Genomic DNA, 15,729 nt, shown 5'->3' with positions numbered 1-15,729 from the left:
GTCGTATAGCTCATCCATTTTTATATTTTGTTATCTTTTATCTGTTTGTATTTTTTTCCCAACGTAGGAGCTTTTAGTTTTTATGTGTCTTGACTTTGGTATCATGCTTAGAAAGGCTTTGTCTACTCCCACATTATACTAATTTTTGCCTATAATTTCTTTCAGTACCTTTTGTATTTTACACTTAAATTTGCAATACATTTAGAATTTATTTTAGTTTAGATATATAATATAGAGAACTAACTTTATTTTTTTCTAAAATGATTAACCAATTGTCCCAATGGTGTTTGTTAAGTGAGCCACTGTTTCTTCACCTACTTGAAATGCTGTCTCAGGGCACCTAGCTTGCTCAGTCAGTGGAGCATGCAATTCTTGATCTCAGGGTTGGGAGTTCGAGCCCCCTGATGGGTTTAGAGATTACTTAAAAATAAAATCTTAGTTAAGAAAAAGGAAATGTCTCTATTTTAAGTATAGTGATATGTAGAAAGTCATATATACATGTATATATATGCACACACACATATATACACACACACACATATATGTATACACACATATATACACACACACACACATATATATATGTATGTATTTTCCCCTTATCATTTTTTCACAATTTGTGTGTTCTTAGATGTTTATTCTTTCATATGACCTTGAGGATCATTGTATCAGGTTCCATCTACCTCAAAATCCTACTGACTCTCTTTTTTTTTTTAATTTTAGTTTTAAAATTTACTTCCAAATTAGTTAGCATAGAGTGCAACAGTGATTTCAGGAGTAGATTCCTTAATGCCTCTTACCCATTTAGCCCATACCCCCTCCCACAACCCCTCCAGTTACCCTCTGTTGGTTCTCCATATTTAAGAGTCTCTTGTGTTTTGTCCCGCTCCCTGTTTTTATATTATTTTTGCTTCCCTTCCCTTATGTTCATCTGTTCTGTGTCTTAAAGTCCTCATATGAGTGACGTCATATATTTGTCTTTCTCTGACTAATTTCACCTAGCATAATACCCTCTAGTTCCATCCACGTAGTTGCAAATGGCAAGATTTCATTCTTTTTGACTGCTGAGTAATACTCCATTGTATATATATACCACTTCTTTATCCATTCATCCATCGATGGACATTGGGCTCTTTCCATACTGTGGCTATTGTTGATAGTGCTGCTATAAACATTCGGGTGCACGTGTTCCTTTGAAACAGCATACCTGTATCCCTTGGATAAATACTTAGTAGTGCAATTGCTGGGTTGTAGGTTAGTTCTATTTTTAATTTTTTGAGGAGCCTCCATACTGTTTTCCAGAGTGGCTGTGCCAGCTTGCATTCCCACCAGCAATGCAAAAGAGATCCTCTCTCTCTGCATCCTCGCCAACATCTGTTGTTGCCTGAGTTGTTGATGTTAGCCATTCTGACAGCTGTAAGGTGGTATCTCATTGTGCTTTTGATTTGTATTTCCCTGATGATGAGTGATGTTGAGCATTTTTTCATGTGTCAGTTGGCCATCTGAATGTCTTTGGAGAAGTGTCTATTCATGTCTTTTGCCCATTTCTTCACTGGATTATTTGTTTTTTTGAGTGTTGAGTTTGATAAGTTCTTTGTAGATTTTTGGATACTAACCCTTTATCTGATATGTCATTTGCAAATATCTTCTCCCATTCTGTCGGTTGCCTTTTAGTTTTACTTATTGTTTCCTTCATTGTTCAGAAGCTTTTTATTTTGATGAGGTCCCAGGAGTTTATTTTTGCTTTTGTTACCTTTGCCTCCAGAGACATGTTGAGTAAGGTGTTGCTGCAATCAAGATCAAAGAGGTTTTTGCCTGCTTTCTCCTTGAGGATTTTGATGGCTTCCAGTTTTACATTGAGGTCTTTCATCCATTTTGAGCTTATTTTTGTGTATGGTGTAAGAAAGTGGTCCAGGTTCATTCTTCTGCATGTCACTGTCCAGTTTTCCCACCACCACTTGCTGAAGAGACTATCTTTATTCCATTGGCTATTCTTTCCTGCTTTGTCAAAGGTTAGTTGGCCATACGTTTGTGGGTCCATTTGTAGGTTGTCAATTGTGTTCCATTGATCTGAATGTCTGTTTTTGTGCTACCTACTCACTCTCTTAAATGTATAGATTAATTTGGATAGAATTTACTTGTTTTCACAATATCTTCATATACATTTATTTAAAAAATTTTTTTAATGTTTATTCATTTTTTGAGAGAGAGAAAGATAGGGCATGAGTGGGAGAGGGGCAAAGAATGAGGGAGACACAGAATCCGAAGCAGACTCCAGTCTCTGAACTGTCAGCACAGAGCCCGATGCGGAGCTCGAACCCATGAACCACGAGATCATGACCTGAGCTGAAGTAGGACACTTAACCGACTGAGCCACCCAGGTGCCCCTTCATACACATTTCTTATTAAGTTTATTACTGAGTATTAAAATTTGTTTTCCCAGGGAGATATTTAGGTACTATATGAATGGGATCTTTTACTATTATATTTTCTAGATGATTATTGTCAGTGAATAAACAATTGATTTTGATATATTTAGCTGCTGACCTCATTCAATTGTTGAATACCTCTCTACATTAACTCTACCTTAAACTCTGTAATTAGGTGAATATTTCAGGAAAACAAGCATATTATCTAATATACATACATTTTCTCTAAAACATATAAATATAAACTTATATCTGATTATTTTACTTGCTTTTTTCATTAGATCCATATAACAACCCTATGATGTAGGTAAATTGGCCTATTCTGGAAATATCAGTCTAGTAAAATTGTTTGATAGTGTTCATTAAATCTATTCTTGCTGGCTCTCTGACTACTTGTTTTTTTAATTATTAAGAGAGGGGGTGTTGAGATCTCTTACTATTATTGTGGGTTTTTCTATTTCTTCTTGCAAGTCTTTGACTTTTTGCTTCATGAGTTTTGAAGCTCTGTCACTAGCTGCATATACATTTAGGATTGTTATGTCCTCTTCATTAATTGGCCCCTTTATCATTGAGGTCTTTCAATGATAGACCTTCTTTATCTCTGCTTATGATCCTTGTTCTAAAATCCTCTTAAATATTAACATAGCCTTCACCTTTCTTTTGAATAGAGTTAGCATAGTATGTAAATTTGTCTCATTAATTGTGATGATAATTTTTATTTTGTCTAAAATATTACTGTAAAGTTAATTAAGGAGTATTTTTGGCTTATTAGTAATTGGCAAGTATTTTCTAGGGTGGTACTTGGAGATTATGTAAATATCCTCTTTCCCATCAAACTTTTCCCCCTATTTTTAGCATACACAAGTGATTTCTTAATCAGTTATTACTTTGATACTTGCAAATGGTGCTTTTCAAACTTCATTATTCTATCTACACTTATTAATTGGCATTCTACTGTGAGGTGGTAGAGCTTTCCTTTGAAGTGTTTGTAAACATATTGAATTAAAATATGTAACACCACTATATAAAATGTGGGAGCAGTGTGGAATACAGAATAATGGCCCCATAAATATGTCTGTGTTCAAATCCCTGGAGCCTGTGATTCACTTACAAGGTAAAAGGGACTTTGCAGATGTGATTAAAGATCTTGAGATGGAAGCATTATCCTGGATTATCTGGGTGGGTCCAGTATGATAATAAAGGTTCTTACCAGTAAAAGAGGGTGTCAAGGAGAGTTAGAGAAAGAGATTCATGGATAGGAGCAGAGGTTGGAGTCATGAAGTTGGAACTAAAGGCCACAATTCAAGGAATGCAGGCAGCTGGAAAAATAAGAGGTGGATTCTCCCATCTCCCCATCTCCCAGAAAGGACATAGTTTTGCCAACACTTAGAGTTTTTACTTTTCCCTTGACTTCAAGATGAGATTCTTTAGTCCCTATTATTTCTTGTATATTGGAAGTTAGCTCTAAAGGTTTGATTAGATACATGTTAAGAGATTTTTAGTGAAAATACTCCATAGATGGTGTATAGGTGGTACATAAATATGCTTTGTTTTCCCACTGTGATATTAATATTGATCACCGTGTCAAGGTGGATTTTGCTTTCTTCATCTTATTTCACCGAGTGAGACCCATTTTGGGCTACTGACCTCTAGAATTGTAAGATACATTTGTAGTTGTGGCAATTTGTTACAGCAGCAATGGGAAACTAATAAAAGGGGGTGTTAAATTGAACTAACATTTAAATTATTTTCATTTTTTCAGGCAGAGGTTAATAATTCTAATTTAAGGTAGACACTGATAAATGCAGGAGGGATGTTGTAATCTCTAGGGTAGTAAAAGAATAATTTTTATTTTTTTTACTGTTTAAATATTTTTTAGTGTTTATTTTTGAGAGAGAGAGAGAATATGAGCATGAGCACGGGAGGGGCAGAGAGAGAGAGGGAAATACAGAATCCAAAGCAGGCTCCAGGCTCTGAACTGTCAGCACAGCCTGACGTGGGGCTCGAACTCACAAACCGTGAGATCATGACCTGGCTGAAGTTGGATGCTTAACCTACTGAGCCACCCAGGTGCCCCAAAAGAATAATTTTTAAATGCTATAACAATTACATGGGGAAAATGGAGTAAAGAAAATTATTTGATTAACCCAAAAGAAAGCAAGAAAAGAGAGAAAAGGCCCAAAGAACACTTGGGACAAATAGAAAACAGCAAGATGATAGACATAAACCCAAAAATATCAGTGAATTTATTAAATGTGAATGGACCAAATATTACATTTCAGAGCAGAGCTTGTGAGAATTAAAAAAAAAACACACAATGAAATGCTATTCACAGAAATAGCATACAACTAGATGCTATTTATAAATATGTTGAATCTAATTAATTGAATATAAAAGGATGAAAAATATTTTATGCAAATACTATCTGAAAGGTAACTAATATGGCCATGCTATTGTCAGATAAAGTGAACTTTACGTCAAGAAGTATTACTAAAGAGAAGGATAATGATAAAAATATAATGATTTATATTTTATAATGATAAAAAGATTACCTCGACAGATAGATATAATATTCCTAACTTTCTGTGTAGCTAATAGCATGGCCTAAAAATATGTATAGCAGAAATTGCCAGAACCAAAAGCAGAAATAACTTCATAATCATAGGTGGAGATTTTTTTTTTTTTTTTAAATTTTTTTTCCAACGTTTTTTATTTATTTTTGGGACAGAGAGAGACAGAGCATGAACGGGGGAGGGGCAGAGAGAGAGGGAGACACAGAATCGGAAACAGGCTCCAGGCTCCGAGCCATCAGCCCAGAGCCTGACGCGGGGCTCGAACTCACGGACCGCGAGATCGTGACCTGGCTGAAGTCGGACGCTTAACCGACTGCGCCACCCAGGCGCCCCCATAGGTGGAGATTTTTAAAAGGGTTTATTTATTTTGAGAGAGAGAGAAAGAGCATGAGCTGGGGAGGGACAGAGAGAGAGAGAGAGAAAGAGAGAGAATCCGAGGCAGGCTCCACACTGTCAGTGCAGATTCCGACGCAGGGCTTGATCCCACAAACCACAAGATCATGACCTAAGCTGAAATCAAGATTCGGATGTTCAACTGACTGAGCCACCCAGGTACCCCCATAGTTGGAGATTTTAGTACACTTCTCTCAGTAACTGATTTAACAACCTTCCCACAAGGAAAACTCAAGGCCCAAATGGTTCCCTGGTGAATTCTTCTAGTTACTAAAGAACTAGTATCTGTTGAACACCAAACTTTTCTAGACAACTGAAAAATAATGAATACTTCCTAGCTCTTTTTATGGAATCAATATAACATTTATACCAAAACCTGATAAGAACATTGTATGAAAGGAAAATCTATTTTGATAAATGGTAACATCAATTCAATGGCCATGTGGGGAAAAATGAGCCTTGACTCCTAACTCATATTATATACAAAAAGCAGTTACAGATGGATCATAGACCTAAATTATGAAAGGTAAAATAATAATGATTCTAGACTAGCACTGTTCAATACAAATATGTGAGACACACATGTAATTTAAAATTTTCTAATAGCTGCAAAAAAAGAAAAGGAGATTGGAAGTTAGTTTTACTATATATTTACTTAACTTATATACAAGTTATTATCATTTTAATATCTAGTCAATATACAGTTATTTAGATAGTTTACATTTTTTCCCTACTAGATCTTTGAAATCTAGTATGTATTTTTCATTTACAGCACATCTAATTTTCTATGTGCTCAATAGCCACATGTGGCTAGTGGCTACTGTGTTGGGCACCATAGATACAGAACATTTCCAACATTGCAGGAAATTCTTTTGGGCATTGCTGCTCTTGACCCATCTACTAGATTTTTCTGATTATTCCCTCATGTTGTCATCTAACATCATCCTTTATTTTCTGTTACTTCGTGTAGATTGGAAGTTATCTCTAAAGGCTTTATTATATACATGTTAAAGGTTTTTGTGAGAATACTTCACAGGTGGTGTAGAAGAGGTGTACAGTGTACAGTACACTAATAGGTGTACACTATTACTGATATTAATATTGGTCACAGAGTTAAGGTAGACTTGCTCATTTGAGTTTCCATCTTGAAGTCAGGGGAAAAGTAGAGAGTACTGGAAAATATCTCAGAATGTTAGTAGTTTCCCACCATTTTTGGTCTTCTGACTAAGAAGAAATCCTTTTCTCTCTTTTATCTTTCTCATCTCACATGAGAATTCAGAGGCAGTTTTTTTGTCCATCCAGTCAACTGACCATCCACCCAACAGAAATCATATTTACTGAACAATTGCTTTGGGTGTCTCTCTCCCACCTCTCAGTCAGGTTTTCTCCCTAGTTCAGATTTGGAATATTTGAAATAGATTATTTTCATCTAAGTAAGAGGGAGAAAAGTAGAATCACATGTTTATGCTGTAGCCTTAGCTGCCACTAGTTGAGTCCCTATGGAGAAGCAAAAGAGTGATTATCTTTGGGTCTGTGTTTGGCCAAGTGTATATGATTTTGGCTCATGCCATTAATATCTGACTTTTTATTGTATAGTAGTAATAATACTTATTATATAATTATAAGTCACACCTACATAGCAATAACTAGTGCTAGGTTCTATTTATATATGTTTGCCTAGTGAATAATAGGCATAATTTCCTACTTAAATTTTCCTGAGATTTCATGCAGTTTCATTGATCTTAAATATGTTACAAATTAATTCATGTTTGTGTGGGAGGCATTTATCATAAATGCTTAAGTGGGTTGAGAACAGATATTTAAATAAGCAACTTAAAAAAATTTTTTTAGTGTTTCTTTTTCTTTTTTTTAAAAAATTTTTTTTTTTTAACGTTTATTTTTGAGGCAGAGAGAGACAGAGCGTGAACAGGGGAGGGACAGAGAGAGAGGGAGACACAGAATCTGAAACAGGCTCCAGGCTCTGAGCAGTCAGCACAGAGCCTGACGTGGGGCTCGAACTCATGGACCGTGAGATCATGACCTGAGCGAAAGTCGGACGCTTAGCCGACCGAGCCACCCAGGCACCCCTAGTGTTTATTTTTCAAGTGAATTTTTAAATTGTTTTTCTTTTTTTTTTAATATATGAAATTTATTGTCAAATTGGTTTCTGCCCATTTCTTCACTGGATTTGTTTTTCGAGTGTGGAGTTTGGTATCTTTATAGATTTTGGATACTAGCCCTTTGTCCGATATGTCATTTGCAAATATCTTTTCCCATTCCGTTGGTTGCCTTTTAGTTTTGTTGACTGTTTCCTTTGCAGTGCAGAAGCTTTTTATCTTCATGAGGTCCCAATAGGTCATTTTTGCTTTTAATTCCCTTGCCTTTGGGGATGTTTCAAGTAAGAAATTGCTACAGCTGAGGTCAGAGAGGTCTTTTCCTGCTTTCTCCTCTAGGGTTTTGATGGTTTCCTGTCTCACGTTCCGGTCCTTCATCCATTTTGAGTTTATTTTTGTGAATGGTGTAAGAAAGTGGTCTAGTTTCAACCTTCTGCATGTTGCTGTCCCGTTCTCCCAGCACCATTTGTGAAAGAGACTTTTTTCCATTGGATATTCTTTCCTGCTTTGTCAAAGATTAGTTGGCCATACTTTTGTGGGTCTAGTTCTGGGGGTTTCTATTCTATTCCATTGGTCTATGTGTCTGTTTTTGTGCCAATGCCATGCTGTCTTGATGATTACAGCTTTGTAGTAGAGGCTAAAGTCTGGGATTGTGATGCCTCGTGCTTTGGTCTTCTTCAAAATTACTTTGGCTATTCGAGGCCTTTTGTGGTTCCATATGAATTTTAGGATTGCTTGTTCTAGCTTCGAGAAGAATGCTGGTGCAATTTTGATTGGGATTGCATTGAATGTGTAGATAGCTTTGGGTAGTATTGATATTTTAACAATATTTATTCTTCCAACCCATGAGCATGGAATATTTTTCCATTTCTTTGTGTATTCTTCAATTTCATTCATAAGGTTTCTATAGTTTTCAGCATACAGATCTTTTACATCTTTGGTTAGATTTATTCCTAGGTATTTTATGCTTCTTGGTGCAATTGTGAATGGGTTCAGTTTCTTTATTTGTCTTTCTGTTGCTTCATTATTAGCGCATAAGAATGCAACTGATTTCTATAAATTGACTTTGTATACTGCGACTTTGCTGAATTCATGTATCAGTTCTAGCAGACTTTTGGTGGAGTCTGTCGGATTTTCCATGTATAATATGTCATCTGCAAAAAGTGAAAGCTTGACTTCATCTTTGCCAATTTTGATGCCTTGGATTTCCTTTTGTTGTCTGATTGCTGATGCTAGGACTTCCAACACTATGTTAAACAACAGTGGTGAGAGTGGACATCCCTGTCGTGTTCCTGATCTCAGGGAAAAAGCTCTCAGTTTTTCCCCATGGAGGAAGATATTAGCTGGGGGGCTTTTCATATATGGCTTTTAATATGTTTTAAGTATGTTCCTTCCATCCTGACTTTGTCGAGGGTTTTTGTTAAGAAAGGATGCTGAATTTTGTCAAATGCTTTTTCTGCATGGATTGACAGGATCATATGGTTCTTTTCTTTTCTTTTATTAATGTGATGTATCACGTTGATTGATTTGCGAATGTTGAACCAGCCCTGCATCCCAGGAATGAATCCCGCTTGATCATGGTGAATAATTCTTTTTATATGCTGTTGAATTCGATTTGCTAGTATCTTATTGAGAATTTTTGTATCCATATTCATCAGGGATATTGACCTGTAGTTCTCTTTTTTTACTGGGTCTCTGTCTGGTTTAGGAATCAAAGTAATACTGGCTTCATAGAATGAGTCTGGAAGTTTTCCTTCCCTTTCTGTATTTTGCGATAGCTTGAGAAGGATAGAGGTATTATCTCTGCTTTAAACGTCTGGTAGAACTCCCCTGGGGAGCCATCTGGTCCTGGACTCTTATTTGTTGGGAGATTTTTGATAACTGCTTCAATTTGTTCACTGGTTATGGGTCTGTTCAAGCTTTCTATTTCCTCCTGATTGAGTTTTGGAAGAGTGTGGGTCTTTAGGAATTTGTCCATTTCTTCCAGGTTGTCCAATTTGTTGGCATATAATTTTTCGTAGTATTCCCTGATAATTGTTTGTATCTCTGAGGGATTGGTTGTAATAATTCCATTTTCATTCATGATTTTAACTATTTGGGTCATCTCCCTTTTCTTTTTGAGAAGCCTGGCTAGAGGTTTATCAATTTTGTTTAGTTTTTCAAAAAAAACAACTCTTGGTTTCATTGATCTGCTCTACAGTTTTTTTAGACTCTATATTGTTTATTTCTGCTCTGATCTTTATTATTTCTCTTCTTCTGCTGGGTTTAGGGTGTCTTTGCTGTTCTGCTTCTGTTTCCTTTAGGTGTGCTGTTAGATTTTGTATGTGGGATTTTTCTTGTTTCTTGAGATAGGCCTGGATTGCAATGTATTTTCCTCTCAGTCCTGCCTTTGCTGCATCCCCAAGCTTTTGGATTGTTGTCTTCTCATTTTGGTTTGTTTCCATATATTTTTTAATTTCTTCTCTAATTGCTTGGTTGACCCATTCATTCTTTAGTAGGGTGTTCTTTAACCTCCATGCTTTTGGAGGTTTTCCAGACTTTTTCCTGTGGTTGATTTCAAGCTTCATATATTGTGGTCTGAAAGTATGCATGGTATGATCTCAATTCTTCTATACTTATGAAGGGCTGTTTTGTGGCCCAGAATGTGATCTATCTTGGAGAATGTTCCATGTGCACTTGAGAAGAAAGTATATTCTGTTGCTTTGGGATGCAGAGTTCTAAATATATCTGTCAAGTCCATCTGATCCAATGCATCATTCAGGGCCCTTGTTTCTTTATTGACCGTGTGTCTAGATAATCTATCCATTTCTGTAAGTGGGGTGTTAAAGTCCCCTGCAATTACCACATTCTTATCAATAAGGTTGCTTATGTTTGTGAGTAATTGTTTTATATATTTGGGGGCTCCCGTATTCAGCACATAGACATTTATAATTGTTAGCTCTTCCTGATGGATAGACCCTGTAATTATTATATAATGCCCTTCTTCATCTCTTGTTACAGCCTTTAAGTTAAAGTCTAGTTTGTCTGATATAACTATGGCTACTCCAGCTTTCTTTTGACTTCCAGTAGCATGATAAATAGTTCTCCATCCCCTCACTCTCAATCTGAAGTTGTCCTCAGGTCTAAAATGAGTCTCTTGTAGACAGCAAACAGATGGGTCTTGTTTTTTTTTACCCATTCTGATACCCTATGTCTTTTGGTTGGCGCATTTAATCCATTTACATTCAGTGTTATTATAGAAAGATATGAGTTTAGAGTCATTGTGATGTCTGTAGGTTTCATGCTTGTACCGATGTCTCTGGTACTTTGTCTCACAGGATCCCCCTTAGGATCTCTTGTAGGGCTGGTTAGTGGTGATGCATTCCTTCAGTTTTTGTTTGTTTGGGAAGACCTTTATCTCTCCTATTCTAAATGACAGATTTGCTGGATAAAGGATTCTCAGCTGCATAATTTTTCTGTTCATCACATTGAAGATTTCCTGCCATTACTTTCTGGCCTGCCAAGTTTCAGTAGAGAGATCCGTCACAAGTCTTATGGGTCTCCCCTTATATGTTAGAGCATGTTTATCCCTAGCTGCTTTCAGAATTTTCTCTTTAGCCTTGTATTTTGCCAGTTTCACTATGATATGTCGTGCAGAAGATCGATTCAAGTTACCTCTGAAGGTAGTTCTCTGTGCCTCTTGGATTTCAATGCCTTTTTCCTTCCCCAGATCAGGGAATTTCTCAGCTATTATTTCTTCAAGTACACCTTCAGCACCTTTCCCTCTCTCTTCCTCCTCTGGAATACCAATTATGCGTAGATTATTTCTCTTTAGTGCATCACTTAGTTCTTTAATTTTCCCCTCATACTCCTGGATTTTTTTTATCTCTCTTTTTCTCAGCTTCCTCTTTTTCCATAATTTTATCTAGTTCACCTATTTTCTACTCTGCCTCTTCAATCCGAGCTGTGGTCGTCTCCATTTTATTTTGTAGCTCATTAATAGCATTTTTACCTCCTCCTGGCTGTTCCTTAGTCCCTTGATCTGTGTAACAATAGATTCTCTGCTGTCCTTTATACTGTTTTCAAGCCCAGCGATTAATTTTATGACTATTAATCTAAATTCATTTTCTGTTATATTGTTTAAATTGTTTTTGATCAGTTTGTTAGCTGTCGTTATTTCCTGGAGGTTTTTTTGAGGGGAATTCTTCCGTTTGGTCATTTTGGATAGTCCCTGGAGTGGTGCGGAACTGTGGGGCACTTCCCCTGTGCTGTCTCAAATAACTTGCGTTGGTGGGCGGGGCTGCAGTCAGACCTGATGTCTGCCCCCAGCCCACAGCTGGGGCCACAGTCAGACTGGTGTGTGCCTTCTCTTCCCCTCTCCTAGGGGTGGGATTCACTGTGGGGTGGTGTGGCCCATCTGGGCTATTTGCACACTGCCAGGCTTGTGGTGCTGGGGATCTGGCGTATTAGCTGGGGTGGATTGGCAAGGTGCACAGGGGCGGGAGGGGCAGGCTCAGCTCGCTTTTCCTTCGGAGATCTGCTTCGGGAGGGGCCCTGCAGCACAGGGAGGGAGTCAGACCCACTGGAGGGATGAATCCACAGAAGCACAGCGTTGGGTGTTTGTGCGGTGCAAGCAAGTTCCCTGGCAGGAACTGGTTCCCTTTGGGATTTTGGCTGGGGGATGGGCGAGGGAGATGGTGCTGGCAAGCGCCTTTGTTCCCTGCCAAGCTGCGCCCTGTCCTCCGGGGCTCAACAACTCTCCCTCCCGTTGTCCTCCAGCCCTCCCGCTCTCTGAGCAGAGGTGTTAACTTATAACCTTTCAGGTGTTAAGTCCTGCTTGCTGTCAGAACACACTCCGTTCAGCCCCTCCGCTTTTGCAAGCTAGACTTGGGTCTCTGCTTTGCCAGCGGGCTGCCCCTCCGCCCCGGCTCTCTCCCACCAGTCCGTGGAGCGTGCACTGCCTCCCCACCCTTCCTACCCTCTTCCGTGGGACTCTCGTCTACGCTTGGTTCCGGAGAATCCATCCTGCTAATCTTCTGGTGGTTTTCTGGGTTATTTAGGCAGGTGTGGGTGGAATCTAAGTGATTCGCAGGACACGGTGAGCTCAGCGTCCTCCTACGCCGCCATCTTCCGCAAAAGTATTTAGTGTTTATTTTTGAGAGAGAGAGAGCACATGAGCGGGGAGGAACAGAGAGAGAGAGAGGCACGGAATCTGAAGTAGGCTTCAGGTTCTGTCTGAGCTGTGAGCACAGAACCTGACATGGGTTTGAACTCACTGTGAGATCATGACTTGAGCCGAAGTGGGACACTTAACTGAATGAGCCACCCAGGCACCCCAGTAACTTCTTTTTTTAAACTTTTATTTTTATTTATTTTATGCAGAATTCACTCCCAGGCCATCAGTTTTTGTATCTTCAGTTTTTTCTGGCATATCTTTTTCTTCTGTGTAACCTCCTCTTCTGGTTTAGGAACAGTCTGCTCTTTTCAGTCAGAATCTTCTCAGTGTGGCAGGGAGAGCTCATGTATGGTTTAATCTGACCATGGGCTCTGTAAGTTCTATGCTGCATCTTGGAGGCTTTGTTCACCTGGATGTACTTAATGACCAGAGAATCGACATCTAAACCATTAAGTTCAGCATTACTCTGCATTTTTAAGCATGTGTAGTAAAAATTCTGCACCGTTTTTGGGCCATCGACCCTGTGTCCAGCACCACTGTTAGGCCTGAGCACACCTACCAATTCCACCATTGTAGCAATGGAATGGCACAGGTTGCTTCTTGAAAGTAACATCTTTCAGATACTTGATGGCTTTTCGGATATGCGTACCGTTGATGGCCTGGGCAGTTTCACATGTGTTCTTAAAGTAGGCATGAAGATTTGAACCTTTTGATTTGCATGATTTTGTAGAATTTTCTGGGTCAAGTGAACAGCAAACCATTTTCAGAGATCACCTCAGGCTGCTTGTGGGAAAAGAGTGAATAAGTAACTTCTATTGAGTTTAGTTCCTCTGATATTTGTTTACAAAATAGATACAACAAACAGGTTGTTCAGGGTTGTAGAATAATATGTTCCTAGATTCTAGATATTGTCTACATCATCTTTATTGGTTACTCTACTTTTTTGTAGTAATTATGGTTAGTATTGCTTCATTATTACTTGGGTATTTATTTATGGTGATGAAAGCATAATATTGTACTGTTTGTATAATTGTACAGTTTTTACATTATACAGTTTACATAATAGTTAAGTCTCATGATTATAAGAAGTTCAATGGGCATAAAAAAGTTGATTGGAAGCAAGCACAGCTGAATCTAAGTATGCCAGCATACTACTGGTGGGACAAGGATTGCATGTAAGCATGCTTTGGGAATCTGAATATTTTAGTGATAGAACAGAGACCATCAGTTAATCCATTGGATTTTGGTTAAGAGAACTTTTTAAAAATTATTTATTTATTTATTTTTTAAAGTTTACTTATGTTTAAAAAATTTTTTGTAATGTTTATTTATTTTTTGAGAGAGAGAGACAGAGTGTGAGCATGGGAGAGGCAGGGAGAGAGGGAGACACAGAGTCCAAAACAGGCTCCAGGCTCTAAGCTGTCAGCACAGAGCCCCGTCACGGGGCTCGAACTCACGAAGCATGAGATTATGACCTCAGCTGAAGTCGGACACTTAACCGACTGAGCCACCCAGGCGCCCCAAGTTTACTTATTTATTTTTAGAAAGAATGAGAGGGTGGGGAGGAGCAGAGAGGGAGGGAAGGAGAGAATCCTAAACAGCCTCCGTGCTGTCAGTGCAGAGCCCACGAACCGTGAGATCACGACCAGAGCAAATATCAAGAATTGGACACTTAACTGACTGAGCCACCCAGGCGCCCCAAGAGCTTTTTTTTTTTTTTTAAGTAGGCTCCATGCCCAATGCGGGGCTTGAACTCATGACCCCAAGATCAAGAGTCTCATGATTACTGACTGAGCCAGCCAGATGCCCCAGTTGAGAGAACTTTTTGCAGAGTAAAACTTTTCTTTTTCCTGAACATAGTTCCTGTTTGTAAATTGAGATCTACATCATTGTCTTTAATGGCCATATGGTTTTTATTATACATATATTAGTCTTGAGTTCTTGCTTGCAAACAGCATAAAGCTATTTTAACTCACTTAACCAGACAAGGAATGTATTGGTAGGCTACTAAGATTGCTTATACAGTGAACATGAAAGATGGCCAACCAGGGTTGGAAAGTAGGCAGGAACCAGTGAGGCTAAAACAGGCCAAGGTTACACTCCAGGAGCAGTTTGGTGGTGACCTCTCCAGTGTCACTGCCTTTCTCAAGACTTTTTTGGCATCTTGACTCTTCTACTGCAACTGCTGTGAATTCTCTTTAACTATGACTGTATATTTGTGTCACTCCCTCAGGATTCAAAACCCTGGGCAGAAGTAGCTGCCCAGTCTAGAATCATTTAGCAGCATCTCAGCTTCAATGATGAAGGGAAAAGGAATATCCCCTCATCCCACTTTGGCTTCAGTATTGGGGACAGTATTCTTTTTTTTTTTATTAAATAAAAAAAAAATTAATGTTTATTTTTGGAGAGAGAGAGAGAGAGTGCACGTGTGCTAGCTGGTGAGGGGCAGAGAGCAGGAGACACAGAATCGGAAGCAGGCTCCAGGCTCTGAGCTGTCAGCACAGAGCCCAAGGAGGTGCTGGAACTCACAAACCCTGAGATCATGACCTGAGCCACAGTCGGATGCTTAACAGACTGAGCCACCCAGGTGCCCCATGGGGACAGTGTTCTACTGCCTGTTGGCAGGACACTCACTCACAGGAGGGGATTTCTGTAACCTAGGAAATGTGTTTGGATTCTGGGTAGCCAAAAATGTGACAACTATCTGTAATAGTGTGGATATAAGAGTTATTTAATTAATTAATGCCCTATTGTGTAAAATTTAGGTTGTTTCTTAGTTCTAAGCTACATGGTAATAAACACATTTTACTAATCTAGTGGGGAAAATACTGCATCTTAGTTGTTTCAATTTATAATTATTACTATTATTTACTATAATGTTGGAACTTTAATAGTAAAACTTAAAGAAAAAATATGCAGGGAAAACAAGCTCTCACATTTTGCCACTAAGAATATAAATTGTTTGGGATGAGCACTGGGTGTTGTATGGAAACCAATTTGACAATAAATTTCATATATTGAAAAAAAAAAGAATATAAATTGTTAAAGTGTTTGGAGTTAATTAC

The 15,729-nt window shown here is 38.4% G+C and overlaps 1 protein-coding gene and 1 pseudogene across 1 annotated transcript in view; one reads left to right on the top strand and one right to left on the bottom strand.

The window, feature by feature from the left end:
• The window catches only part of ATP7A (ATPase copper transporting alpha), an 87,516-nt gene that overhangs the window by 27,964 nt on the left and 43,823 nt on the right, over nucleotides 1-15,729 (top strand). The window lies entirely within an intron of this gene.
• Nucleotides 12,874-13,425, bottom strand: LOC109258954 (60S ribosomal protein L17-like; annotated as a pseudogene).

Source organism: Panthera pardus, unplaced genomic scaffold, assembly GCF_024362965.1.
Source record: "Panthera pardus isolate Hobbes unplaced genomic scaffold, ASM2436296v1 HiC_scaffold_27, whole genome shotgun sequence".
NCBI lineage: Eukaryota > Metazoa > Chordata > Mammalia > Carnivora > Felidae > Panthera > Panthera pardus.
This window is presented reverse-complemented; position numbering and strand designations above follow the sequence as displayed.